This window comes from Lonchura striata, chromosome 18 (genome assembly GCF_050655825.1).
Source record: "Lonchura striata isolate lonStrDom1 chromosome 18, ASM5065582v1, whole genome shotgun sequence".
NCBI classification, from domain to species: domain Eukaryota; kingdom Metazoa; phylum Chordata; class Aves; order Passeriformes; family Estrildidae; genus Lonchura; species Lonchura striata.
In genome coordinates, this window is record NC_140720.1 from 7,135,862 (window position 1) to 7,152,343 (window position 16,482).

Below are 16,482 nucleotides of genomic sequence, written 5' to 3' on the forward strand. Positions count from 1 at the left end.
TCCTACAAAACAAAAAACATCCTTTCTCACCATTCACTCTCACTTATCTATCAAGTGGATACTCTGAAAGAAGAGGGGCAATGGAAATTGTGCTGAAAAATTGAGACTTGCGATCACAAGACCAGGAACAAAGATACTTGAGGGTGTGCAAGGTTGTACTTCTTGTACTCATCCAAACACTCAAACACAGACAAGGAACTCAATCAAAATAAGTTGGTCTGAAAAGATCAGAACAACTTCAAAATCTGTGAATTCTTGTTTATATGAATAGCTCTGCTTGCTCTGAGTGTTCCACATCTTGGCCTTAGAAAAATGCCAACACTAATTATTGCTCACATGACATTAGTTTGTCAGGCACCAGAGACATTGTGGACCTGGTGGAAATAATTTTTATATACTTTGTATGTCAAACAGTAGGATATTTCAAGACATTTATTATAATACAAAGAAAAAACAGGATAAAATGTCAGAATCCTTCCTGCTTCTGACAGGACCTGCCTTTGCTCTCCCTATTTTCATTTTCTGGGGATTTCACTCTTCATTACTTCCACCAGTACTTCCTCTTACAAAAGAAGTTCTGAGGAATGCAGTAAATTAAATTCATCCCACAGAATCACAATGCTGCCATGAACATATGAGAATTGGCCTGTTTCTTGATACCCACTATCACTGGAATCAACACATGTCAGCAGCCACAAATAATTTTAAGTAATGATACAAAATGAGCTGGTACAGCTATTAATTGGTTAAGACAAGGTGGAAAGGAGGATCTGATTGTACCCAGAATGCCAAGATCAAAAGGCAAAGAAAGCCCTACCAACATTTAGGGTTTTCCTCATGATCTTTAACATTAAAGGAGGAGGAGGTTCCTTCATTTTATTTTACTTTTTAAAGTAGTCAGGGTTAATACTACCATTAACATTCCATCTCAATCTGAAATCAAAGTGTCTTGGGGTGACTGTATGGTACTGTATTCCCCTATTGCCTGCTTTAAGCCCAAAAATGGGTCCTGTTGAAATAGAGATTTTTGGAGTTCACTTAACAAAATGAATTAGGCATTTAAATTTTAGCTGGTAAAATTATGTGCTGAATTTTAACCTTTTACTTAAGAAACCTCTACCATGGTACAAAAGGCATAGAAAAATGCAAATTTCTGAAGCTTCTTGCATAAATAACAATATCTTGGATGCAAAGAACCCAGATAAAGAGGCTCCTCTGTCTCCAAGCCCATCAAGACTGACAGACATGCTCAGATAAGCACCAAAGGACCAAAAGCGTACGCACAGAGAGGAAAAGTTCTAAAGTTCAATCATGAGGAAGACCAAAATCTTCAGCCTCAAGAGACCACCAGAGACCCCCACAAGACCACCACAGCAAACCATGAGTGCCCAGAAGGGCGTGGACCTATTTAGCATGAGAGGCAAGGACAGGGGTTGAATATGCATGAAAGGTTGTGTAACGTATTGCATATGGAACCCCTTTGGGAATAAAGGCTTGGGTCAGACTGAGGCTTGGGGCACAAGTTTTTGGAAAGATACCTCATTTTTGCTAAGCACTGACATACATACCCACTTCATAACTACCCCAAGTTGTGGAGCCCATTTATTTATTCCACGTATCACTTCACTGTAATGATGCGGGCGGTGGGGAAAACAAGCACAAAATCAATATGATTTAGAAGCAAGCTCCAACTTTATTCAAAGATACCTTAGCTTATATAGGTTATTCTACAAGCATAGTCAGCAGTAAGCTCTGATTGGTTCATTTACAAAATTTTTTTGTTTTACTTCTCCTATGTGTGGTCACAGATGTAGCTAAGTTCTCCAAGCCAAGTTTCTCATCTCTAAGTCATGTCTTCCAAGGACAGAACTTGTCTTCAAGGCTATGCATGTCCTTATTATCTCATTCCCACACCTTGTACAACTATGCAGTTTCTCAGGCCTCGAAACAGAGACTGGTTCCCAAGCTCAGACAAAGCCTGATTCTGGGGTCTTAAACAGAGATTTTTTGGAGCAGGTATTCCATAGAATCATGGCCTTGTTCCAACAACCATTCCCCAACAATGCAACTTTAACCTAGGCGCAGGGGAATTCCTTCAGTGGTCTGTGTTCAAACACAGATCCTCCTCTGCTTTCTCTGTTTTTCTCAGCAGAGAGAGGGAGAGTTCTGTGCTTTCCTTTTAGCTAGCTTCCTTTTGTTAGGTGAGGCTAGAAGTTTCCCAGGACTGCATACAGTTTCTCTGGTGAATTCTATGGCTTCTTCTGGAAATACTCAGCTTATTTCAGTCTGAGAACAGACCATCACTGGGAGCTGGCACAGAGGCACTGGGACACCTCATCCTGGCTCCAGACCTTGGGAGAAGCTGAACAGAACTCTAAAATCCACCAGCTTTCTTCACAGCAAGGTTTTAATATCTAACATTATTATTTCTAGCCCACCCCCATGCCTGCATGCACTCTGTGTATTAAATAAACAGGTTTTTTTGCACTTTCCTTCAAGAAATTCCTGTAGTATCACTGGTGGGGGAGGGAGTGCCTAATCTTGCCTTCTTTAGAGGAGACATTCCTTTCAGGATGTTTCCTCCTAATTTGTCCCAAACTGACACACAAAGCTGAAAGTTTTACAGCTTTCATGAGGTGAACCTTCCCCAAAAGTAAGGAGCTGAAAGGAAAACTGTAAATGGACAATGTATTTTATTGCAAATACCAGATTTGCAGCAAAAAGTAGATGTTTTGCACATTTTACTTTACATCTCAAAGCTTTACAACAACTGCACCCCAAAAAACACCAGGTATTTGGTTCTTAACCACAAAACACTGTAATTTTTTCAGCGAGATAAGCTATAAGTGCTCCATGTTTGGATTTTTTTATTAGATTTTATTCCCCAGATGTAGTGGCTGACAAAGCCTGGAGAGTTTACTGTACAAGATACTGATTTACTGGCAAATGGCTCAGCACAGTTCTTAACAACACACTAAAATTATTCAAGGAACCTGTTTGTATGGCAAAGAACAAGCACCATTTATAATATTAAATGTAATGCAGGCAAACATTTTCTATTTCCTACAGTGTCAGGCTTTATTCTAATAACTAAAGATGTGTCAAACACATACCCAGAACAGAAAATGAAAAACAGGATAATAAATCTTCTAAGGACAGGAAAATAACACTTAGGTTTTGAATAGGGGGAAAAAAATCCTTCTAAGTATTAGCAAAACAGCAAAAAATATTGACACAGTTTATGATTTTAGGCAGATGCTTCCACTCCATTAGGGTAGAAAGAGCTGAAGCCAAAAGTAAATCCAAGGGGAGCAAAGTTACAGCAGAAAATAGTGTAGTTGCCCCAGAAGGAAGGTCAAGGCTATGAAATTCACACTTGGGTGGGTATTCCCAGCATGAGGACACAGCCAACACCTCACATCCCACTTTCTGAAGCATTCAGGTATTTGCACCCATGGCAGATGTCCAAATGCACCAGGACCATGTTTGGACTTGGTCAAGGGAAGCTGATGCCAAGTCAGGGTCAGAATGTCCTTCCCAGTTTCTCAAGGGCCATTTTGGATCTGCCTCCTCAAGGATTTTCTGAACCCATCTCAAGGATTTTGTGAAACTTTCTCAAGGATTCTGCAAAGAAATCACCAGAAATACCTCATGCTTGCTTCATTTGCTGTCCTGCTGTGCCACCTAAGCTTTATGAGATTCCCTGGAAGTTTATCCCTGCAAAGCTGCCCTGGAGGACCCCTGCATAAATGCAAGATATAATGTGGTGGATGAGAAAACAATTGTAAACCCCACATGGTAAAGAGATGGAATACTTCAACATTATGAGGAGATACCATATTAATATTCCAATATGCCATTAAAATCTTATGAAGGAATGTTAAGACAAAACAGAAAGTCATAAGCACAATGGCAGAAAACAGAATTTGGCAGAATCACAAGGGGAAAAGATCGATCTTTTCCCTCTGCCCTGAATTTTCTCCTTAATATTGCAGCAATATAGCAGCAAGCTGATTTCAACTTGATGCCTCCCTTCAGACATAATTTGAATTTGACAGCACTAGGAGTAATAATGGCGTTTTCAGACATTCATGCCAAAGTTTCACAATACTGGCGGCCTCTCTCATTAAACATTTATTTATTTATATGTGTGTTCCTCAAGCTGCAGAAAAGATACAAAAATTGAACTCCATTGACAAACATTTCACCCAACTGCTCCCCATGTTCCTCCCACACAGATGGGCAACTTAGACACTTAAATCACTGAGACTCTGCCCTCCTGCAAGCATCACCTCTTGAGATGTTAAATCATGTAGTCCAAGCTACAGACCAACAGGAGTTGGGCTTTTAAAAGTCTTGATGAATCCCTGCATAATTCCAAATACAAAGGAGGAAGAATTGTGGAATAATTCCAGGTTTCAGCTTTCAGAAATTGACTCTTTGCACTCCTTATATGTTGCTTGTCTACAGAGAGAACTTCTTCATAGGGGACTGTCTTGGTTTAGGGTAATTTTGGGAGAAAAACCTCTAAAAGGGTTTCCTTTAGAAAAAAAACATTAAGTGGCCCCTCTGCTAACTGGCTGGGGAAAAAGGTCTCCTTGGAGAAAAGTGGAACTTGGAATCAAGGACCAATTAGAAAAAACTGCATCAGACTGTCTGTAAGGGCAATGGGTTTCTTAATAAATATAGTATAACAAAGTGACTGATCAGCCTTCTGGAACCATGGAGTCAATGTTAATTATTACCCAAGGGGGACCCATGCTATGACAGTGCAAGCAGCACCATAAATACTTTGAAATTACTAACAAGAGACACACAGTAATGCAATCTGGTTGTTTTTATAGTGTAGAATTTGTCACTGTGAATCAGGAAGTGTTGTGAAAGGGCAGTAAAGTCCAGTGAGTGATTGTGACAGGCTGGAGCCTGGCAAGGTAAGAAAAGCCCTTTGTGTCTCAGGGGTGGGCTTTTTATCATGATGGGTGGAAGAGAGAAAGAAAAAAAATACTCAGATGACACTGACTTAAAGATGTTTCTCTTAATAAAACTTTTAATGTCACCAATCATTACAATGCTAATGTCAACAGTTTTTTGGAAGTAGTACCCTTATATGATTCATTAGGGATGTCATAAGCATCCCACAACATATGGTGTCTCAAATCCAATTACTTTTCTATTCAACCCATGACCTTGAATAGGTTATAAAACAAGAAAGAACACAAAGAAAAAGCTCCCATTGCTTATTTGATGTCTCAGTGGCATAGTACTGAAATTCAGAATTATGTCAAGTTGTCTTTCTGTTTGTTCTGCTTCCCAGTTTTGTATCCAATCTAAAAAAAGTGATGGAAGCTTATTTTAGAAAAGCAAGTAGTGGCATCATCTACTTCCTGAGACTGTTTGCACATTGAAAGCACTGTGCACACAGAAAAGGGCATTTTGAAATACTTCAAGCAGCCTTCGCCTGGGTTTCAAGTATCTCTGATTCTGAGGGCTAATATTGGAGTTCTCTGTATCCTGCATGGCCTGGAGCTGAAATGTGTCTCTGTGCTGTGAAAACCTCCCAACCCAGCTGTGCAAGAGCCTCTCACCAACCAGCACTTCCCCACTGCAGCTGCTGCCTTGGGTCGCTGCATCCCAGGTCAGTGAGGAAGATGCAGACACTGGGATGCCCTGGGAGAACGCTCAGTTTGGAGCCAGGGTGACACGGTGAGCCCTCTCCCACAGCTCCTGGCTTCTTTGTGTTAATGGCCCCAGTTCCATCCCCCCTGGTCCCCTCCCCAGTTCTAGAATGTTCCCTGTTCCCATCCCTGCAGCTCCTCCCTTGTATCCCTGCTGGTTGTTTCCCTCTGACCCCTGTTATGAACAAAACAGCCTGGCTGGGACACTTGGCTCAAACTAACTACAGACACTGAAATGTTAATTAGCCAATTGCTCCTGGGAATCACCTACACCCCCACCCAAACTAGGACTGGGATGCAAAATAATCCAGTGGAATCATGGGAGGGGGTTTTGGGGATGAAAAACACCCCAAAATGAAAAAGATGGGCACAGTGGAGGGGGCTGGATGGGTGTGCAGGTTGGGGAAAAGGGAACCCCATCCCTAGTCTGTGTTTGACCTGTCACCATGACCTGCAGTGGACCAGACTGGACTGGGCTGTGGGAAGCAGGCACAAGGAATCAGACAATCTACCTGGTGTTACCAGGAGAGAAGGAGAGGGAGAGCTGCTGTTGGATCTTGGCAGCAGGCTCTGCACATCTCCCACCCTGTGGCGAAGCCAGGAGGAATGGAGAGAGGACAGTCTGCTGGGACTGCAGATACAGACTGGACACCTCTGCACCTCCGGCTACCAGCGTGCCACGGAGACTCCAGGGACAGACTCTGCACAGAGACCCCAGGGACAGACCCTGCACAGAGACCCCAGGGACAGACCCTGCACAGAGACCCCAGGGACAGACTCTGCATGGACACTCCAGGGACAGACCCTGCACAGAGACCCCAGGGACAGACTCTGCATGGAGTCTCCAGGGACAGACCCTGCATGGACACTCCAGGGACAGACTCTGCATGGACACTCCAGGGACAGACCCTGCACGGACACTCCAGGGACAGACTCTGCACAGAGACCCCAGGGACAGACCCTGCATGGAGACCCCAGGGACAGACTCTGCACAGAGACCCCAGGGACAGACCCTGCACGGACACTCCAGGGACAGACTCTGCACAGAGACCCCAGGGACAGACCCTGCACAGAGACTCCAGGGACAGACTCTGCAGCCTTCTCACCCTTCAGATACTGGAAGAAGCTACACCACCCCCCTGCCGAGGTGGCTTTTTAATAAAGAGCTGAACACGAATAAAGGCACAGACCCTGCTCATTTCTACCCCCCTTTGCACTGCCTTGACCGACCTTCGCCTCCCTCGGCCCGCACTGAGCCCTGGCCCTGCTTTGCTCTTGGCTCTGTGTCCCGGAGCCCTTTGGGTGTGCTGGCTGATGAACTGCCTCTGGAACCTGCTACAAAGAGCCCCTCCTGCCTCTCCATCCACTGAGCTGCTTTTCCACCTCTGCTGCTCGTCCTGAGCTTCCTGCCTTTCCCTAAGGGAGAAACTCTTGGGAGGGCTGTGACCCCGCCAGCTTCTGCCATGTCACTGCACTGGGTCATCCCTGGACATCAGTCATTCCAGCTCAATTAAAAATACAATAAGTGTTCCTAAGATGATCATTTAGGCCATTCACCTGGATAATTGAAGAAAAAAAAAAATAAACTTTTTCATCTAAATTTTACCTTTTGAAAATTTTACACAAAGATTATTTGGTAACATTTTCGTCAGATAGTTTTTCTTCTGCAACCATCTTCCTCTGCATGATTTTAAGAAAAGCCCCCCAAGGATATTTTTTTATGTGAAGATCTAAAAATCAAATCCATTCTATCTCAACCATGTTATGCCTCCAGAAAATAAGTTCTTTATATTTATAAATGATATCTTACTGGAACTTCTCCTCTTACTACTAGCACTGTGCTGCAACACAAATAGTACTGGTTATAGAAAACTTAAAATTACTTGCCATGTTTTTTGCAAGTTCTTCCTAAATCAGATTATATTGTTACAATATAAACACTCATGTCTTTAATGGTACAATTAAATCTAGAGCAATTACTGCATATAGTTCCCATACTTCTTCACTGAGCTTTGCTGAAATATCCCAAATCATTCTTGCAGTTTAATGCATTTAAATATGTAATTATGTTTAGCACATTTATTATGCACAGTCACTAGAAATCAAGTTCACTTCGAATATATTTTCTAATTGCTACTTAGAAACACTGGCAAGCAAAATAAGTGCTGAGGCTACATTAATGCACAGATAAATACATTAACCTAAAACTCTGTTACCCTTTTTAATGACAAGAACATTAATTCAAGACATTCACTCATGAAAATATTCATAATTTTCCTCTTATCTTTAAAGTAACTTAAAAGCAAAAGAAAGATCAAATATGATTAATATTTTAGAAAAACAGATATTGATTTAAAAAAATCCAGGGGGAAAAAATAACCCATGGAAAAAAAAAATATGAAAGAGCTGACTTGTCTCATTAGCCATCAACAAGAGGGGCCATCTTTTAAAATATTCCACCTTTGCACTGTTACGTACAATGTGAATTTTGCAAACTGAGAAGCTGACAAGCACTGCAGTAGGAAATATGGTCATTTAAGGGAAGTACTAATCAACTTTCTGAGATTTCCAGAGGCTGCTCTTGGAAACTGTGACAAATCCCTGCCCCTCTTAGGTCTCTGTTCACACCTAAAAAAAAAATAATTTTTTTTTTTTTTTTTTTTTTTTAAAAAAGCCTTGGTACAATAGGGAAGGGCTGATGTAGGAACCACCTCAAAAACAATTCAGATGCTGCAGCAATGGAAGCCCTTATAAAGTTTGGGATGGATTTGCAGCACAGGAACAGCCACAACTGTGCAATATTTCCCATTACTGGTGGTTTGGGGTTTATTTAATGATCCCTCCAAGCACAAGGAGAGAGAAACCCCAACCCCTTCCCTTGCCATGAGGAATTGTTAAGTCTGCCTGACCAGAGTGAGCTGAGCTATCAAAGCACAGCCAGTGATGTTTAGATAACAACATTTAGCATTTAGATAATTATGTGAATTTTCCAGATACTCTTTCCAGGTGTGTAACCATGGTGGACTTCAGTGGCTGGTACAGAGGCTGCTCAAAAATGTCATTCTACCCAAATGCCAAGTTCTGAGGCCAAGCTGCAACTTCAAATTGTTATTTTTCATTCCTAACCCATTTCACTCCTTGCATATTTTTCTCTGCATCTTCCCACTCCCCACAGTGAACACAAAGATAAGCACACTGAAAACCTTGCTGAGCAGGATCAGACTGTGTAAAAAAATATACATATAAAAGAAAAAAAAAATATTATACCCAAGGTCTGTTTCATCAGTGCTCAGAACAGACTCGTATAAACTCCACAAACAGCAAGATAAACAAAATATTATGAGAAAAGCAAGAATGTAGGATTAAGGATTAAAAAAAAAAAGAGAGAGAAAATAGTGAAATGAAACAACTGTAAAATAAAAACAGTAGGAACATTTTGTTTATCTTGTGGATCAGAATAACCGAAGTGAAACAGCAACAAATGTTTCTATCAACATTGAATACTGGCAAAGTACAGAGAGGGCAGAACTAACAGTGTCTGACAGCAAATAGAAAATGGACACAAATTCAATGCTTAACAAGAGGACCACTATAAGTGATATGACTCAGGCTAATTAATAATACTTCTTAAAATGCTGCAATGAGCTCCTCACAGGAAAATCACTTTCATTGCTGGATTTTTCCATCTTCCCCAAAAATCAAGCTATTAAAACCACCACACCTGTGTATTGTGAAACAAAGAAATCTCTTCTCGAGCCCCCTGCATCATCCTTCATGCCCTGAAGAGCCATTGCCTTGAGACAAATATTGCCAGATTTTTTTTTTTTTTGCATGCACTTGAAGGCCCAAGTTCATCAATGATCGATTTTTGCTGGTGACTTCAGAGACCACACAATATGCAAAAACAAATTACAGAGCAATACTTACTGGTGAAAGCAAAGCATGAAGCATCACACTCATTAGAGTGCCTCAGCATGAACAATTGCTTAACCAACGCTCTCCAGCATGTACATAATGTAATTCTAAAACAGAGGTATCATACTCTGTATAGTCACATCCCTCCCCAAAGCCCTAAGCATTATTTTGATTTTTTTTTATTTACTGCATTCTTCACCTGGACAAGACTGAAAAAGCCTTCTCTCACAAATTGTCATAATTGCTTTTGAGTTTATTTTCTGTCAGCAGCTGTGCAATGACTATTGCTGCTTAAGCAGTGTCCTAACATTTTGATTCTTCTTGTAGCAGATGAAGTGCCCCTTCCTCCCAGATGCATCCCAGCACCCCAGGAATATCTGCACTGTTTTTTCTGGGAATAGACCCCTTCTAATTAGAAACTTTAATTAGTTACTAATTAGACCCCTTCTAATTAGTAATTTTGTGCTTCTTCAAAATAGAAGGTCATACAGAAATGCAAGACTTGGGCATGAGAGATGGGCTGTGAGAGAACCCTCCCAGCCCACCTGGAAATGGCAATGACAGAAACTGGGTGCAAGGCCCCAGACACCACACACAAATCTTCTGTGTGCCTATAGATGCTTGAGAAACAAGCTAAAATTGACCCATCTCATCTCATCTCATGCACTGCTGTCACTCTTGCTAAATGAAAAATAACACAGAATCTCATCATGGAGACATCCTGTATCACTGATACCTCACCAGCTGATCCCTGGGCATTGCACTGCCACATCCCTTCCCTTACAAACATCCATAGACCTGGAAAGGGACACAGATGTTCTGCACTCACCTTCTCTACTAACACAAGGGAGACAAATCAGGCAAGATCTTCTCTCAAGTTCACTCATTTAACACTTGAGAATGGAGCCAAAGCCAGCACAATGCTTGTATTTATTTTTAAAGTATCATAGATAAGCAGATGATGAAAGAGCTTGCTGAGTATAGGAATAAAACATAAAAAGCCTGTCAAGCCAGGACTAGCCAGTGCTCCCAGTGACTAGGTTACAGGCAATGCCTCAAACCTGATGCCACTTTCTTCCCTCAGATTTTCATGGGATAACTGTGGTCTCATCCATGTACAGGGAAATCCTAGGCCAGGCCTTTCTTTTAGAAGAGATCAAAGAGCAAAGACATGATAACCTAATTGTCACCATTCACAGAGCACTGTGGAATCCCCAGCAAGAGGATCCTGATTTGACCTCAGAGTCTCATGAATCCCAGTGCCAAAATTGCTGAAAGGAGCAATGTTACTGCAGGGAGCTGAATCCTGATGAATCAGCATGGTATCCCCAGCCCTATTGTCTGGACACAAGGAAGAATCTCCTCAGCTTTCTGATGCTTTGTAATGATGAGCAGGAGCTTCAGTCCTAAAGGCAGAAACCAAAAATAAACAGAGGTCAGAGAGAAACGCTTTTATTTCTCCACCTTTACTGAGTCAGCCAAAACTTATTTCAAGATGCTTTAGTGGACAGAAAAACCCAAGCACCTGAAAACTCTGCAGAATCTGTGTAAAGACTCAGAGACTTGGTGCAACAGAAGATTCTCACATCAGCCACCACAATATGTCTACACTACAGAACACAAACCCAAAAACAGTCCACAGTTGAAAAAAAACCTGAGCCAGACCAGAGTTGTATCCTCACATAAAGACCCTTGAGCCAGAATATTTGAAGTTTATCTGGGCACTGCAAGCGGAATTACATTTACTCATTTCTTTAGTAGAAAATTTTCTTCCCCTTGTATATTCCAATATGTTTCTTTATTCCATCAAACTAAAACACCTTTCCAAAATTCTCCCCGCTATTTTCATGTACAAGATGAACATGTTTGTAAAAAACTCATTATATTATGGCCTTGCACCTAAAGTACATTTAGGTTTAAACTGCAGCAGAATTCTCTTAACTCTGTGAGAGTTTCTTGTATTTAACTTTGTGCTCATTGCCCAAGAAACAGTGTCAATAAATGTATAGTTCTTCTCTCCCCTGCAGCTCAGAGCATTGTAACACTTATTTATACATTTTTATACACACATACAAAGTGTCATATATGTGGCAGCCATTGATTGTTCTGTAACTGCTGGTGGATTCATATATCATAGCTCTGGCATGTTGATGTTATCATCTTCATGTTTTCAGAGCCCTGAGGAGTTCCATTTTTTTAGGTCGATACCATAATTTCTCTTGTTGTCAGTTCCAAGCATGTATTGACAAGACTGTCAAGAATTCACCTTTTATGCATTTATTTTCTCTCCCTCAGTTAATTTAAAGATTTTCAGATTATAAGAAGGATAATTTAGCCTTTAAGGTGTAAATAAATCCAATGGAGACAATGCATTTAAATTTATTTATCTTACAGTACAATTAGTCATTCCTGTCCAACAAAACATTATTTTCATATGGCCTATTGTCTTTTAACTAATATCCAGCTTTTCAGTCCAGGACTGAAAACTCAATGGATTATTTTATTTAAACAAAGTTTCTATGCAGTTCCATGGCATAGCAAAATTATATTTACGTATTATAAATATCATATCTTAGCACTAGTACTTTAGTACTCTCCATCATAGATGTCACTATAATATAAAATACTATGGGTGAATTTCTAGAAAAAGAGCAGTAAATACACAGAAACTTAAATGACATTTCCTCAAACCAACTCTTTAGACTGACTGCAAAACGTAACCAGAGTCCAAATATCAAATCTACCTGTAAAAACCCATATCAATAGCATATGCAGGTAGAAGAAGATTTTAGTGTAAGATAATCAGTGAGAAGATTAGACCAGTCCTCAAGAATAAAAGCAATAATTCAGTAACAAATTAGGTATTTAATTGAAACCAAACTTGTCAAGACAACCACTAAACACTCACAGTTTGTTAATAATCCGATGTCTAATTAGCAATATTAAGGGCCTGTAGGATAAGTCTCCACATGTAATCAAATCTTCCTATTTCCCTTCCATTTATTTACTAAGGAATGGGTAGAGCTTTTCAGTCATGAAGCAATTTCTATGAAATAGCCTCTTCTCAGCTGCAGAATAAGCCCACTAAAAAGTGCTACTTGAAAATTGATCTTTGTTTCCAGTGACCACAAAAAAATTCCAACTCTAAAGAACATTCATCACCTCCTAGTGACTTCAACAGTCCCCATCTCTCTCTGTTAAAAAAAGCTGTAATTATTGTGGCTCACTGTCAGAAGCTGAACTGGGTAGCACTGCAGACCTCTTGGCCCTGCTACAGCAAAAGCCAAAGGAGAGATAAACTCAAGGCAAGAACAGAAGTGAAGACATCATGTCTGGTCACTTTGACCCTCTAATGCTGACCACTTGGACAAAGGAAAATGCAACAAGGACTTGACTGGTGAAAGAAATAACAAAGTACATTACTAGTGTAAGAACAATAATCAGAAGACTGGGTTTCTAAAGGGGACAAAGGGGTCAGAGTGGAAAATTTTGTATGAACATAGTGACCTTTAATACTGGTAAACTGTGTAATAAACTGGCTTTGCTTTGCTGGCATAAGTGGAGTCCATGTCTGACAATCCTTGCAGAACTTTTCTTACCATGTAACCATCAACTACTGCAGGCATTTAGACACATGTAAAGCAGATTGTACCACACATATCTGTGTTTGTCAAAGACAGCTGCCAATATTTATGAAGACACTTCCTAGGCAGCATAATCCCATGGTGGCAATCATTTGGTTTTTTTTTTTTCTGTTTAGAAGCAAGAGCAGTGGACAACTCTTTGTGAGTTCCTTCAGGCTAAATGCATCCAGTTCAATGGGAATAATTCCATTCACATGCTGGCCCCAGCCCAGCACTGAACTATCATTTCTGGAACATTCCTAAAGGCCTGATTTTTCACCAGGGTTTCACATGAGTTTTACCTGGAAAAGCACATCAGGTTGTGTCTATCACTAACCTAGACAGCTTAAGGTAGCCAAGTTATAATAAGAACTAAAATGGCTGAAGCTGCTCCAAAATGCATCAAGCATGCATTTTGATCAGAAGATGTTGAACACATTGCTGAAAACCAAAATTGTTTCCTCTAAACAGCAGCAAAAATCCATCCTAAAGGCCTGAATTTCATGCCAGCTGACACGTCCATGGGAGTGTGGGGTGGGCCAAAGCAGCATTAGGGAAGAGGATCCAGGCTGGGCAGTTTATTGGGATCAACATCTGCCTAAATCTCTTCTTTTCAGTTAAAAATTCCCCTGGACTAAACTGTTCTCAACGTGTCTAAACAGTAAGTTAAAAGATTCCTTTAAAGTTACAGCTGCTGATGCCTAAATGTCTCCTTCCTTGATGACATTATGCACATCTATGAGAAGGATTACCATGCTCCCTGTGCAGAGCACAAAACTGATGTTACCATTAAGGCTTTTAAATCTTATGCCTCCAGAAAAGTTCAAGTCTCCACCACTAATACCTTTTCCTTTACATACTCTGAAAGTCTGATGAGCCTGACCTTCAATCTTCTGTGTTTTTGCACTTACCTCCTTTTTCTCCTTGTGATTCTGTGGCTATTCCCTTTCAGAAAAGTTCATGCCATCAATTTCCACCTATGACTCAATGCCCATAATCTTTTTAGTGTTAAGGTTTGAACACCATGGGGTGCAACGTTGATTCCCCAGCAAAAAATCTGGAGGATCAAAGAAGCACATTTTTCAATTTATTTCAAGGTAAGCACTTGGTCTTGTTTGTTTTTAGAGGAGTGGGTCACATAATTTCTCCAAAAAGCAGAGTCTATTGATTAATTTCATACAACTGAAGTAGGAATCACTCTTCCATTACAGGTACAAATATAAAAGTTTAAAAGGTGTTTAGGGAATAAGAGGGGATGATCACTGTAGAAGATGATCTCTTCTAAATTATAAAGATCTTAATTATTTATATTTACTTATATTTCTATAACATAAATTTATATTTTATCTTTTGAATACACAAACATGGTGTGGGATACATGTTTTTCTTAAGGAAGTTTAGATCTCAGGTATTAAGCAGTACCTATTTGTGTTGCCATAATTCAGCAGCTACACAATTCCTGTCACAGGCTTGTTTTAATTAAAACTAAAAATGAGTGATTTAATCCAGCTAGGTTGGTTATTTCAGTATATAAGGAAGATCAAACAATTCTAACCCCACATTCCTACTCACCAAGCAGATCAGCTGAGTACAGATAGTACATTTAGCCTTAAAGCTGTAGGGTATTTATTTATAGAAATATTTTTATTATAGGAAAGGTAATGGCAAGGTCATTGCCTTTCCAATTCCAAAAGTGTATACATCATTAAAATTAATTATTAACTATTAACACCTGAAGAACACAGGGTATAATAGTATGCAGACTGGATATTAATTTTCACATTCCGAATACAACGTCTCTTGCTACTAAAGGATCTGAAGCACATCATAACTTCAATGTATTTTTTATTAGTACAGTAAGTCTATCTGACTGTATGATATAGTGCTGTTATGCTTAAGATACCAGTAAGTGTACAGGTAATACTCAACACAATTAATAGGGAAGGCAGCATTTCTTGGGCACTGAAGGAACCAGTAAATACAGCTGAGAGTGAATCAAAAGAGGCTGCAGCAAAACTGACACCTTAAAACCATATTCTGAAAGCTCTAAGTATTGCTACAAATGATTACTGGAGAAAATAAAACAGTTTGCTGGGATCTAATTCTTCTCTTCCACAGGAAGATGATGGAAGAGGAGAATCTAGGGCGTCTCTTCACCCTTTTAAAAGCGCTCTTCAAGAAGTAAAATAACTTTGTGTCCTAAAAGGTAAGCCAGCAGATAAAACATAAATATCACGAGCAATGTACTGATACCTAAAACCACCTTCTTTATCCCACCTGTTCTCACTTTCAGACAGAAAAATGTGGCAATACTTTTCAGAAAAAAAGCCCACACTAGATAAGCACCAACATTCCTGTTCTACCTCAAAGCACTGAGAAATTCCAGCACAGGCTCACATGACCAACTCAATTTTCAATCCTCAATTTAAATCCACCTGCTATATGGCATTAAAACACTATATATACACATTCCCTAAATTCAGGCCTTAAATTAACCATAATCTCAAATATAATCAATCATTGTTCATGCAGAACTCAAGGTACCATGCCAAGCATAAATGGCAATTTAAGCATCAAGGTTGTGTGTGCTGCATTCTTGTTTTGTATTAAAAAACTATTGAAAGATTTTTCCAGCATTCCCTAAAGTAGTCACTGCTTCAGCAATTATGAACAGCAAAAAGAATACTTCTTTGAAAAATCTTCATAAACACTGATTAGATCCCAATTTTACTGAAGACCTCATCCAGCAAAATGAAAATAAAAGTGTAAACCATACATTTTGGCAAAACATTTGCAGTGTGTAATCAAACATCTTGATTTCAAGGGCATTGGCAAATTCAGATCACAGAAGATTCAGATAGATATTGGAATACCAGAGGCAAGGAGGCTCAGGCTGATTTCCCAGGATCTCAACTCAGATTCCTGTAAACACCTGAAACACCTCCCTGGTGTTTCTTCTTGTCTGTTGTCGCCTCAAAAAGGTGTTTAAAAAACATCTGATGAATTCTGGGTATGGATAAACTTAGGTTACACAAAGGCTACATTTTAATTTGCCAGAACTCCAGATGAGTATCTTTCATTCCAGCATGTTGGAAAACTCAAGTCAAGAACAGGAAAAAAAAAATTGAAATAGGAGATTTGGGTGGCTACTGATTTTAAGCATAGATGGACAGTGAAGAGAAAGACAGACACACTAACATTCCCAAAAGCCTAAATCTTTCTTCACTTGGAATATTGACTGTAGTGGTCTCTGCTATGCTATGAATAAA